Source organism: Montipora capricornis, chromosome 14 (assembly GCF_036669925.1).
Source record: "Montipora capricornis isolate CH-2021 chromosome 14, ASM3666992v2, whole genome shotgun sequence".
In the NCBI taxonomy this organism is placed as follows: Eukaryota; Metazoa; Cnidaria; class Anthozoa; order Scleractinia; family Acroporidae; genus Montipora; species Montipora capricornis.
In genome coordinates, this window is record NC_090896.1 from 39,269,586 (window position 1) to 39,282,085 (window position 12,500).

The 12,500-nt window shown below is 38.8% G+C and overlaps 1 protein-coding gene across 1 annotated transcript in view; it reads left to right on the forward strand.

The window, feature by feature from the left end:
* LOC138032755 (adhesion G protein-coupled receptor E2-like) overlaps positions 1–12,500 on the forward strand; it is an 86,066-nt gene that overhangs the window by 19,972 nt on the left and 53,594 nt on the right. The gene's annotated exons all lie outside the window — the stretch shown is intronic.

Below are 12,500 nucleotides of genomic sequence, written 5' to 3' on the forward strand. Positions count from 1 at the left end.
GTGGGAACGTCCAGAAAGATAATCATAGGCGCCCTTATGATCAAAATAATCATAATCACACGAAAATGATCGACTTTACATGTACACCCTCCGTTTCATGTAAGCGACGTCTAAAAAGTTATCTTTTTTTTTTTTTTTTATCACAAAGTATAAAGCCAGGAGTTTCGTAGTACAAACTTTTTAATGCTGTACTGAGGTAAAATTGGCAATTACCTGGTTAAAACAGTGTAACTTCCACCAGGGTAGTAAACACTCCAGCGTGTTTATACTGAATTACTTCTCATTCCCAGAGCTGAGGTCCTTTTGGCCAGCGCCTCAGATTGATCCGTGGCGCTGGCCAAAGAGATCGCAGCTCTGGGAACGAGAATAATAATTACTAGCAGCCTCAAACACGCTTACATGCTTTATTTGGAACTGTGAACTGCCTTGGTAGCGCGACAAAGGACTCGGCATTGCCAAAAGATTTGTACAAAATTGTTTAAAGCAGGGCTGCACTGAAAAGCGTACAGAAAAAAATTGCTCAGGCCGAAGACATTTGGGTTAACTGCTGTAAACGAAACGAAATTGAAATAAGAATGACTATATTAACCTTAAATACTGGTAGAGCGGAAACGAAACGAATAAATTATATCAAACTAGACCCTCCCTGAGGGTACACTGGGTTGCCTGTGGTACGTGCACCGTTCCAGACAATTTTTTCAAGTTGGGGGTCATTAAGACCATTTAAGGGGTCACCCAAAAGTCATACCAGCAGAGACCCTTTGGCTCACAGGTTCTCACACGTTCGTACGACGAAAAAAATCTGTCCTTGCGTAATATGTAGCTCTAACAGTGCACGATATTGTTTTGGTATTGTCTATCATTGTAGTGCCATGGTAGAAGCCTTGGGTAAATAGCCTGAGAAGACATGTGGTTACTAGCAAAGTACTGAGCCCAGAAAGATTGAAGAAAATAAATGGGAAGTGAGAAACTTCTTTTCACCACAAGTTTAAGCGTGCCCTCTGAGCATCTGACAGCTTTGTAATACTAAAGTTTACTAAAGTTTAGCCCTCTCCGGCGGGATGGGTGACCAAAAACAAATACGCCTTCGTAAAACAGAAGCATTGGACCGAAAATACTATTAACGCTAACAAATGCGAACTTAGCAAGGTACAGATTTTGTTAGCTTGCTTTATGCAAAAACAAATATTGATGCAAAAGTAAATAAATATTGATACACAATTTTCAGAAAGAGCAGAAGGAAGTTTCCAGGACGGTCGCTCGAGAATAACATATTTACGACATGAAAACAACATTAATTTTGAACCGTGAATATAGAATATAAACAGTTACGATCAGCGACAAACATTTTGGGAGATTTTTGCTACGTTCAATTTTGTTATATTACGTTTTGGCTGCACAAATAAATCGCAAAATCGAAAGTGACATCGCCGGAATTCAGCGGGCGCCGTGATTACTAGTAAGTTAACGCAGCATGTTTACTTGCCAAACAGTGAAGCATCTGTGTCAAATGATGGCAAGATATCGGGTTTTCGTAAGTTTCCTTTTCTGTCAAGTGTTATAAAGTTTGACAATAAATGAGCGAATTCAAAACAAAGATCACAATCGCCCACCATTGTTTCTGCAAAGTCAAAAATTTACTCTCCAAGACGAGGTTATTTATCATCAGGTAATTCCATCATTTTGGAAATAGCAGCTACTTTATTATTCACCAGCGTCACAATTTTTTGCTGATTTGGGGGCTCATTTTGTTGAAACTCAAGCACGCTTCCAACAGACCTGTTTATTTTCATGAAACCTTTCCTGCTTACAGAGTTATACTAAAAACATCCTCCCGTATCACGTTTCAACCTTAAGCTCGAAAATTCAATACGCAACAATGAACATGATATTATAATTCACAAAGGCAGAAAATATCACAGAATCCTTTCCCAGCGAAACATTTTATTGAAACAAACAACATAAGATGCACTAAAACGCCGTTCGCGTTGCAATGACTTTTCATTGCTGGTTAACGAGAATAACAAACTCACGAGGCAGAATGTATATTTATATTTACTTAAGTTAGCACAACACAAAAACGCTAACCTCATTTTGACACGAAAATGCTTTACTATTGCCATAAAAACTATCCAGTTAGGCTCGCATATTATAAAACATGACGAATTCATAAAGGCCACCTTTTCCAGCGAACAGTTTTTTGAAACAAACAACATATTTGCTATTAGAGGCGAAAACCTCTTCCTATTTCATTGCGTGCGTGAAGACAAAAAACTCAATCGTGTCAAATTACCATGTACTTCAGGTTCAAACCCTTTCCTGAAGAACATTTTCCTTGAATAACAAGAAAATGCTTTACTGTTGCCATAAAAACTATCCAGCACACATATAATAAAACATGATGAATTCATAAAGGCCACCTTTTCCAGCGAACAATTTTTTGAAACAAACAACATATTTGCTATTATTGCGTGCGTGAAGAGAAAAAACTCAATCGTGTCAAATATGCGCAATATTACAACAAACTAAAATTTCAGGATCAAACCGCTTCCATGAAGAACCGTTTCCTTGAATAATGAAGCACAAAATAGACGACAAGCTTTCTTTCAAATAATTCTTGGCTGTCACATTACCTGAAGACTGTGAAGAGTTGATCACAGATCCACTTAAGGTGTTCGATTCGTTCTCTGTCTTTGTTGAACCCATAAGTTACCAGAGAATTTTCCATTTGGTTTCAGTGTTCTACATAACAGCACACTTGGTAAATATTATTTTAGAAATGCAGTTCACTTTTGATTTCTGCTCGACGGGCGACAGATTGTTGACGAGGTCCATTACTCGTCGCTTTTGAGATTCCAGGTGTTGGTTTTCACCGCCTGCGTAGTTTATCCAACTGACTTCTTTAAGGATCCAGTCAAACGCCATTAGCGTTACATGACTTTCGACGCCGTTGCAGGCTAAGTTAATTATTCTACTGTGTCCACCAGAGACATTTCGATAGCGTGCTCGGTTTAATGTTTTGACGGAAAAGGCCAGTATAGTTAGTAAACTGCAGTTATTGCTCAGCAGTTTGGTACGACATATGAGATATGTTTGTGTATTTTCTTTTTTAGAAGCGTATTGTTACATAACAGATTGACAAGTTGCCTCTTTAATACCTCTTTCTTAGTTGTATTGTGACATGACAACTTCTGGCCAAGCTTGGACTCTCACCGCTCGATTTTCGAACAACGACTCCAAAAACTGGATGATTGATAGTGGAAAATGGTGGTATGACAAGAATGTTGAGTTTGGGGAAACAACTAATCCATCTAGCAACACTGACATGATATCGCAAGCGTTTTGGTTGGTCAGCGGTCAGGAGTTCAAGATCACGCGCAGTGATGACCCTCAACATACCGCTCTGTTGCAGACCACAGGTGACTGTCTGGGTGGACAGACAATCCGGACGAAAATGACCAGTTATGGTGACTTCAGAAATGGTACAGTGTGGGCATCCGATCGTTGCTTGGGAAATTGCAGAATTCAATATGGCGGCCAGTATGACACAACGGATGGTTTCCAACAAGCTACATGCAATGGTAATATTCAAAATGCGACTCAAATCGGCTTCTGGTGCGACTGGAGCGGCGGTGATGGAGCTGTGCTGATGATTGGTGGAGGGGGCGCGACTTGCAATCGAGCGGATCACGGAATTGGAATAACAGAGGCTGATCACGCTTCCTTCGTTAAAACCTTTCCTAAACACGACTTTGGCAACGAAGCTAATCACGCTCCGGCGAAGAGCTACTCTTTGAACCTCTGGTTACATTAATATCCAACATAAAGATCATGTTAAAACATCCGTAACCTACATTTTTTGTTTAATTGATCTTTTTGCAGATACGGTAGATAAGTAGTCGCGCCTCGTTAAAAGTGGTACATAAGCAAGCCGTTTACTAGATGAGTCTATGCGAATGAAATTATAATAAAAATGTTAGGCCAGGGGCAGTTTAAAATTTTCTTGTCATAACTTTAGAAATTATTTCTTAGAAGAGGCTTAGGCAAATCGCTAAAAGATTATTAAGTTACGATTTAAGAGTGGTTATTCAATCCGCTGCCTAACCACAACAAGCCCTTACAGTGCGATGTGATGAATCAAAATCACGGTCAATTTCATAGAAGTCTCTAGAAGCGTGAAAATTTGCACGCGTGCACATGGTAAGTGGTTTTGTCTCTCACTGGAAAAGTTGCGGGAAATTTTGTAGCTAACATAAATGTCGCGAACTGTCATTTCGACAGTAAAAGAATAACTGTTCTATTTAATGTTGGTCACGCAAAGGTAATCATTACTGGTACCCTTACTGCCAACTCTTAGTGATATGTACCATATGGGTAAATAGATGGGAAAAACTACAGCTGTGAGTTGACATGAAACTGTTGGGTGCTTGGAAAAGCAAATTTTAGCCAAACTTCGATACTAACAAGAGGAGATTAGGAAAGCGAACCGATACCCATGTCCCATCATAGTTTTTTAAATATATTTTTAGTTTCTCAAAGCTATTTTAATTTCTCGTTCCCAATGCCACGAATATTTAAAATTCCATCACGACATTACAGCTGGCCAATCAAGTGCCTTTAAAAATAGCTGCGTAGCTAAAATTAGATTTTAGGAAGACGCCCATGCATGGGGAGTCTGTTCTCTTACCTCATCCTCTCTTGATGATGATTTCAAAATATCAGTTCCTTTTTCTTTCCAAATAGAGATTGCACGCTAAAATTTACGAAAAATAATGGGACGGTTCCCGTCCGGTTTCCATTCGTTTCCTGAGAGTTTTTACATGTTTCACTGAAACGCACAGCAGAGGACTGGAACTAACTGCGCATACGCCTTCTGATTGAAGTGATGTGAGGTTTCCATTGTAAAAAAATTACTTCAAAGAACCATCCATGCAACCTTTTAGTAGCGCACTTGACTAAAAAGCTTTCTTAGCAACCATTGTCTTTCTGTAGTTAAGAGCGGCACTTGAGATTGTACCTAGGTCTCCGTCATTAATCAGCGCTAGTATAATTACATAGGTGATTATTGAAAATTCTTCTCGCTGATTGGTTTCCCTTGAGGTGATTATTACACGATAATAACATTAGCGGTTTTTCAAAATGGCCGCAAGCCGTTTTGTCGAGGTGACAGACGAAGAAATTAATTGTTTTAAAGAAAATGCATGTTTTTAAAATAATCATGTATGTTATTATGCTTATTATGATGAGACAATTATTCACCTCGCCTTTGGCGAATAATTGATAAAAGTTCAGTCTCCGATATTCAAGCATTTGGATGTAACAACAATATGAAACTGAATCCATGGAATTGTAAAGAGATGTTTCTTGGCCTTCTAAAGTATCATAGTTGTCAGTGGCAGCCTCTTGCCGAGGTTGGTACTCTTATTAAAACTGCCAAGTAGTTCAAGCTACTCGGTTTGTTTATCTCCAATGGCTTGACATGGGGTTCCCGCTGGGACTACATCACTGAGAAGGCTAACAGGCGTCACTGTAACGTGAAACAACTTAAAAAGTGCGGCGTCAAGCCCGCCGACTTAACAGTGGCTTACTGCTTCCTGATCAGATCAATCTTGGAGTGCGCTTCGTCCTTTTTTTTTTTTCCTTTTTTCTTTTCAAACCTCCGCCTACCTATCGAATGATCTCGAGAGCATCCAGAGGCAAGCGCTTGTATTGTATAGCCTTATACGTTTTACGCTGACGCTGTTTCAGGTTAAAGTTATTTCTTTGAATTCGGTACTGGTTGTAATATCACTGTAACAGCTTTTATAGATGAAGGATTTCTCTTATCATTAATTTAGTGTGAACAAGAGAGGATGAGGCTCCTCTCCTAGTGTGAGACAGGTTTCTAGATCTGGGAAAAGGCGTTTGCCGGTATTCCAAACAACTTAGTTTTTGATTGAAAATGGGTAAATTGGTTTCATGCACTTAAGAGAAGCGGTTCCTTTGGTCACGTTGGCGAGCAAAGATTCCCCATGTGTAGATTGAATTAATTGTCAACACCACAAGTTATTGTAACTAACGGTACAATTGGTATAATTGTTCTGTCTGCTTCTCGGTAGTAAATTAAATCAGTAATGTAGCAGTTATTGTAACCTGCTATTGTTTGGTATAGAAATTTAGAAGAAGGATAATACTAATGTCGCACTGAGTGGGCGTATTTGGATTGCTAATATAATTGTTACACTGATCGGATATGAATCTGACACAAGCTTGACTGGTTTGGTTTGTGCCAAATAACATAACTAAAACTGCTGTAGCTGTACTAGAGAGTTAGCTTTTGCATTGTAGCACAGTCCTAGAATAAAGAAGAGCTTACCGAAGGAGTGTTGGTGTCAAATATTAGTTTCTAGATCTGTTCACCCGAGAAGTTCCTCTAATATAACAAAGGGCCGGGAAATATATGTCAAATTCAACACAACTTGCTAAAAAAAATCCCAGCTCGCGAGAAGGAATATCAGATGGCTATTTTCAAAGCGTTGAGAACTTGATTTTCGGAAAAAGCTAATACCAAGAGTTATCAGTCAAGAGTGAGATTTTCGAATCCCAAATTGTATGTTTCTGAGTAGATACGAGGATACACATTGGTTCAGACCACGAGCAACTGCAGTGCTTTCTTCTTCACTCCATCTCGTGAAAAGTGTACTACTATTGTTATTGCGCATACGTTCTGTGCATCTCGGGATACTCGGATTTCCTATTGCTAATGCTTACTAATAAAGGGCTTTCTTTGCGCGATTCAAAACTATGCGGAGAAAGCAGAACTTTGCAAGTGATCTTCGTATCCAAAAAGAAAATTGGGGGTAACCACGCATTTATCAGAGATAATTGAGCTTTAATTTGGAAAAGAACGCCATACATTGCTTTTTATTTCAAAATATTGTTGATTAATTATCTTCGAAAAATGCGTGGTTACCCCCAATTTTTCTTTTGGATTTCAAGAACACTTGTTAAGATCTGCTTTTTCCGCATATTCAGTAAACTGCGCAAAAATACCTTTGAATTACTAGGCACCGTTCTTAACAGAACCGTAAAATGAAAGCTAAAATTTTACAATAGTGCTTAGGCCTAATCACTGAAACGAGCGCTTAGACTTAATCAGGAATCGAGTGCTATTTAGAGAAAAGTGTAGTTAACACCTGATGCTCGTTGTACTCAATTTCGATTGCCTTTCTCACAAGGCAGTATTGATCCGTTAACCAAACCGCAAAATGAAAGCTAAAATTTTACAATAGTGCTTAGACCTAATCACTGAAACAAGCGCTTAGGCTTAATCAGGAATCGAGTGCTATTCCGAGAAAACTGAGTGTAAGAAACCGAACTGTAAAACGACTCGATCATCGCGCTTTAAGAAGGAGAAATACATATCAACAAGTAGATTGATCGCGCTTTAAGATACATCATTGTTTTTCACTCGATCATTGTAATTTATGAACGAGAACTACATATAAATCAATGTCCTTCGCTCTTTTTGTTTAGCGCTTCAGAAAGAATAAACACTGGGAACCAGGAAAACGAGTGCGTATTCGCGTATCCACTAAGCTGGATGTTTCTGCAGCCTATCCGGGAATCCACCCAATTTTGGTAATAGCTTCGAGGTGGCAGGGTATTTTGCAGTTAAGTCCTATTGGAATAAAAATAGACACTTCTGGCGCTGATGGGGGCAAAAAAAAAAGATACCAATGTTTCATGGCGTTTTCATAAACCGAATTCAAGAAGAGAATTAGCATCAAGTATACGGCAAACACGACAAACCGTCGTAAGCAACTGAATACGAAACCTTAAATAGCCAACTGTGGCCTTGGCACCGAGATGAGTTTTGACAACTCATAAGCAACAAGCGTGACAAAAATGATTACTTAAATAAATTTCAGGATAAAGCCTTTCGACTTCCGCCACAACTTTTGTAGCTTTGGCAAGTATAATTGGCGCGACCATACGGCATAGAAGCTGACGAGTTACCGAATGAAAAGTCGCACTTGAAAACGTGAATTGATTTTGTGCGCTGAAAACAGATATTATATTGTATTCGTATCGGATTGTATTGTATTGTAAATATAGAGACATCATTGCTTCATGGATGACAACCCCAGCACAAAAAGATATCCTGCTTCGCGTCTGATAATTTTTCAATCATGCGATTCCAAACGTTGACTTCTGCGAAAAGGCGCTTAAGGAAGTCCGGAGGCTTCTTTGAAAAAGGGGTATAAAAGATACACGTCAACGGTTCCTTAAATCCATATATAACATTTTAATCCAGCCTTTCATGATCAATTGCAAAGCTGAAATTTAGCGATCGGTTTTATTAATGAAAATGGACGTTTTTAAAGTCATTCTCCTGTTAGCATTTGTATTCAGCTGCGCGGAGAACATTTCCGTCGCTGAAGGTAAGGGTAATTGTCTTATTTTATTATTATTATTATTATTATTATTATCATTATCATTATCATTATCATTATCATTATCATTATCATTATCATTATCATTATCATTATCATTATCATTATCATTATCATTATCATTATCATTATCATTATCATTATCATTATCATTATCATTATCATTATCATTATCATTATCATTATCATTATCATTATCATTATCATTATTATTATTATTATTATTATTATTTTTTTATTATTTTTTTTTTTATTTTTATTTTTTTTGTTAAATTCAAAGCATGGCAGTTAACTGAATTAAACTGCGCTGGCTGAGTTTGGCAATGACAATACATATCCTATCCTGCTAAATATTACAATAATGAACTTTGAGTATCAAAGTTTTCTAGCGCTGGGGAACTTATTGGGAAAACTATACATAGAAATCAAAGCAATTTAACTCAAATCAGGTCGAACATTGGCTTTTGAGCAGAGACGAAGACCGGAGTACCCCGCGGGGAAAATCTCTCGGAGCAGAGCAGAGAACCCGCAAAAGACTCAATTCTTTTATGACGGCAAGTCTGGGGATCGAGCCCCGTCGGCCACGTTGGCGAGAGGCGAGTGATCTCATGATCACCACTACACTAGCCCTACTCCCCATAGGGTCGAATTACCCGGTACGATTTTTGTCGCATGCGACAAGCTCACGACATGTCTACGACATGACTTACGATTGTCACAGCATTTTAAAGCATGTTTTAAAATGCTATGACATTTTTTTCTGACGAACACAACAATCGTAAATCATGTCGTGGGCCTGTCGTAAGCCGTTGTCGCATGCGACAAAAATCGCACCGTGTAAATAGGCCCTTAGACAACGTGTTAGAAGCAGTTGGAGTTTGGAGCAAGGTATGTTGAGTCAAATTTGCTTGTGCTTTCGATGTGCAAGGGCAATCACTTCGGATTAATTAATGAAGTCGTAGGCAATTCTTTTTTAACCCGACAAGAGTGAGTTTCCATCGAGAGCTGTACACTGATTTACTGATGCAAAAAGTCGGGCGCTAAATACACGAGTTTGTTATGACCTTTAAGTTTGGGTTGGCCGCGTTAAACTTTCTTTCGAATATAATACAAAACTAAACATTTGTTTATAAAAAAAATTAAATATTCTTTACAGGAGCATTTAATGGAGAATAAATGTGTGTTGTAGATAAGTTTAATAATGCTTAAGACTGTATTAAATTTGAGCCTTCTGTAGGTTCTTAAAAGTCAAATCTAAGATTTACTTAAACTTCCATTTAAGAAAGACTTAAAAACATCAACTTAAACTAAGCAATTGCAATGATTAAATTTTGTTTAAGGTAACTTTAAATCCTCGTTTCGCCTGGTGAGTTTCTTTTGAACAAGTGATTTATCCGGCGGATAGCGATATCGATCGCTTGAACAACTGCGGCCTGGGGATGAATGAACTTTTCTCGTCCCCCGAGTCCGCTTTTCTTTTGGTCAGCGCCAAGAACACGGACTACGGTCTAAAAGGACTGAATAAATCCCTACCCACTGGATAACTCAATTAGTTTCGCTTAACCTCCTTTTTGTGGAAAGTTTGGATCGATTCCGACGTTTAGAAGTACGTGAAAAGGCAAGAAGTGATTTTTGTGATTATCCTGAGTCTGTCTGACCACAAGGTCGGATTCTTTATCAAGTTTTTTCGATTTCGCTCAGATTTTCTCGCTTTTTTCGCAAGTATTTCCAAACTTTTGGAGTTTAAGGAATTTAACAAAACAATTATTCCATTCGCGCTTGTTGGATACGAGACTGGTTGTATCCAAAGCTAACTGACTGGTTGTATCCAAAGCTAACTCATAATGGAATAATTAGCGAACTTACGAAACAGGACGGATGGAAGACTCAGGACGGCAGAATGACGAAAAAATGTCGCGTAAGATTGGGAATGCACAATCTCGCGCGACATTTTTTCGCCATTCTGCCGTCCTGTTGCGTAAGCTCGCTACTAAAAACTTTAAGATACGAGGACGCGGTGGTTTCTAGAACGTCGTAACCGAGGAAAGCCTGGGCCGACAGCGGAGTTGTAAGCGCGGGAAAAATGAAGTTAAGAGCTGCAATGCGACGTAGAACAGCACAACTTGAGACAAAGCAGGTTTCGTCCAAACTAAAATCCATGAGCTCGTTTAAAGCAGTTCAAGAAATGCTGCTTTTCTGTTTAGAAGAGGAAATTATCGATGATAAAGTACTTGCGGTACGTTACGAGGAATATACGCCACAAAATCTTCCATTTCCTCACTGTCAATATGATACATTTTCCTGATGAATGTAAAGCAGATTTTCGAGTGGAAAAGGCAGATATTCCATTGCTCATTGATGCTTTAAGAATGCGTCCAGAATTTGTTTGCGGGAATGGCACAGTTTGCGATGCAACAGAGGGCCTGTGTATTCTGCTGAAACGGTTTGCGTATCCATGTCGTTATTCGGACTTGATACCAATTTTTGGTAGATCAGTTCCAGAGTTAAGGACGGTGCCTACTATTGTTATCAAGGAGCCGCCCTTGAAAATTGCTTCGGGTTTATAGACGGAACAGTGCGCCCTATCAGCCGACCTATCATAAACCAGAGAACCGTGTATAACGGACACAAACGCGTTCATGCACTTAAATTCCACTCTGTAACACTTCCCAACTGTTTAATTGGTCATCTCTATGGTGCTGTGGGTGAGCTAAATTCATGTTACTACTATTTTTTCCAGTTCTCAAACGTTTCGATTTTATTTTTTTACAATTTTGTTTTTATATTCAGAAGAAAGATGCACGATGCTAGGATGTTGGCCGTGTCAAATCTCTACGGTGAACTGGAGAATTTTGCCTTTTCCCCTATCGGAGCAGAAATGTGTCTTTATGGCGATCCTCTTATCCACTAAGAGTTCATCTCCAAGCACCATTTTGCATTGGAATTTTGACCAGAGATATGGAGATTTGTAATGATTCAATGAGTGCAGTCCGTGTTTCTGTGGAATGGTTATTTGCTGATATCATTAATTATTTCAAATTCCTGGACTTCAAGAAGGACTTAAAGATAGGACTAAGCCAGGTTGGCAAGATGTCCATTGTTTGCGCACTACTTAGAAACGCCCTAACCTGCCTTTTTTCCAACTCTACAGCTGAATACTTTGGCCTTGTACCCCCCACGTTGGATCACTATTTCAGTTAGGTTTCTAATAAGTGAGTGTCCTTTACTTATCGAAAGGGAGGCATCTGGGAAAACAGAAGCACTGTAAAAGTTTCATACCCTTGTGTGTGATTATAGGGTCCAAAATGGTTAGAATGTTCCTGAAGAACAGGGAAATTTGACCCGGATGGGTAGTAAAAGTTGTAATTAAGTTATGCCATTTACTGCCTCCCTCCCATGAATAATAAATGATCTACAGGAAAACAATTTTGCAAACTATGAGGTCTAATACAACAGCAACAACAACAACAGACTTTATTAGAAAATTGTACACTTGCAGACACCATAAATAAAGGGGAAAACGCCCCAGTTGATGTTTCAGGAAAAGTCAATTTGTAACATCATCCCCATAAACACGGATGAAAGTAATACATTTGGTAGTTGAGTCACCCCACTTCATAAATAATGAAATCACTTCAGGAGAACAATCTTCAATCTAGGAGATTGACTCTAAAACAACAACAACAGCGGTGAAATGCTATGTAATGGTTTTAAGTCTTAAGTCCAAGTCTAATTGACTTGGAAGAAGAAAGACATGGGAAAAAGTTGTTGTTACATAACCGCCAAAAACAGGGAGTAGTGTGATAAATTAGGTGGATCAGAGTACAGTAATTTACCACTCAACCCAGGGTAACTGAAACGACTTAGAATATCAAAACAAGCTTTGCAAAGCTGGTAACAGCTATAGCCATAAGAAGGTTCCTGCCTCCCTAATTTCAGGAGTTCAAAATCTGAAACAGAGCAGCAGAAAATTACTAACGGTAATAAAAGTAAACCACACTGCCTTCCAAGGGAACACAAGAGAACTTACGAATGCATTAAAAAATAGAAGTCCAGGGGTGCATG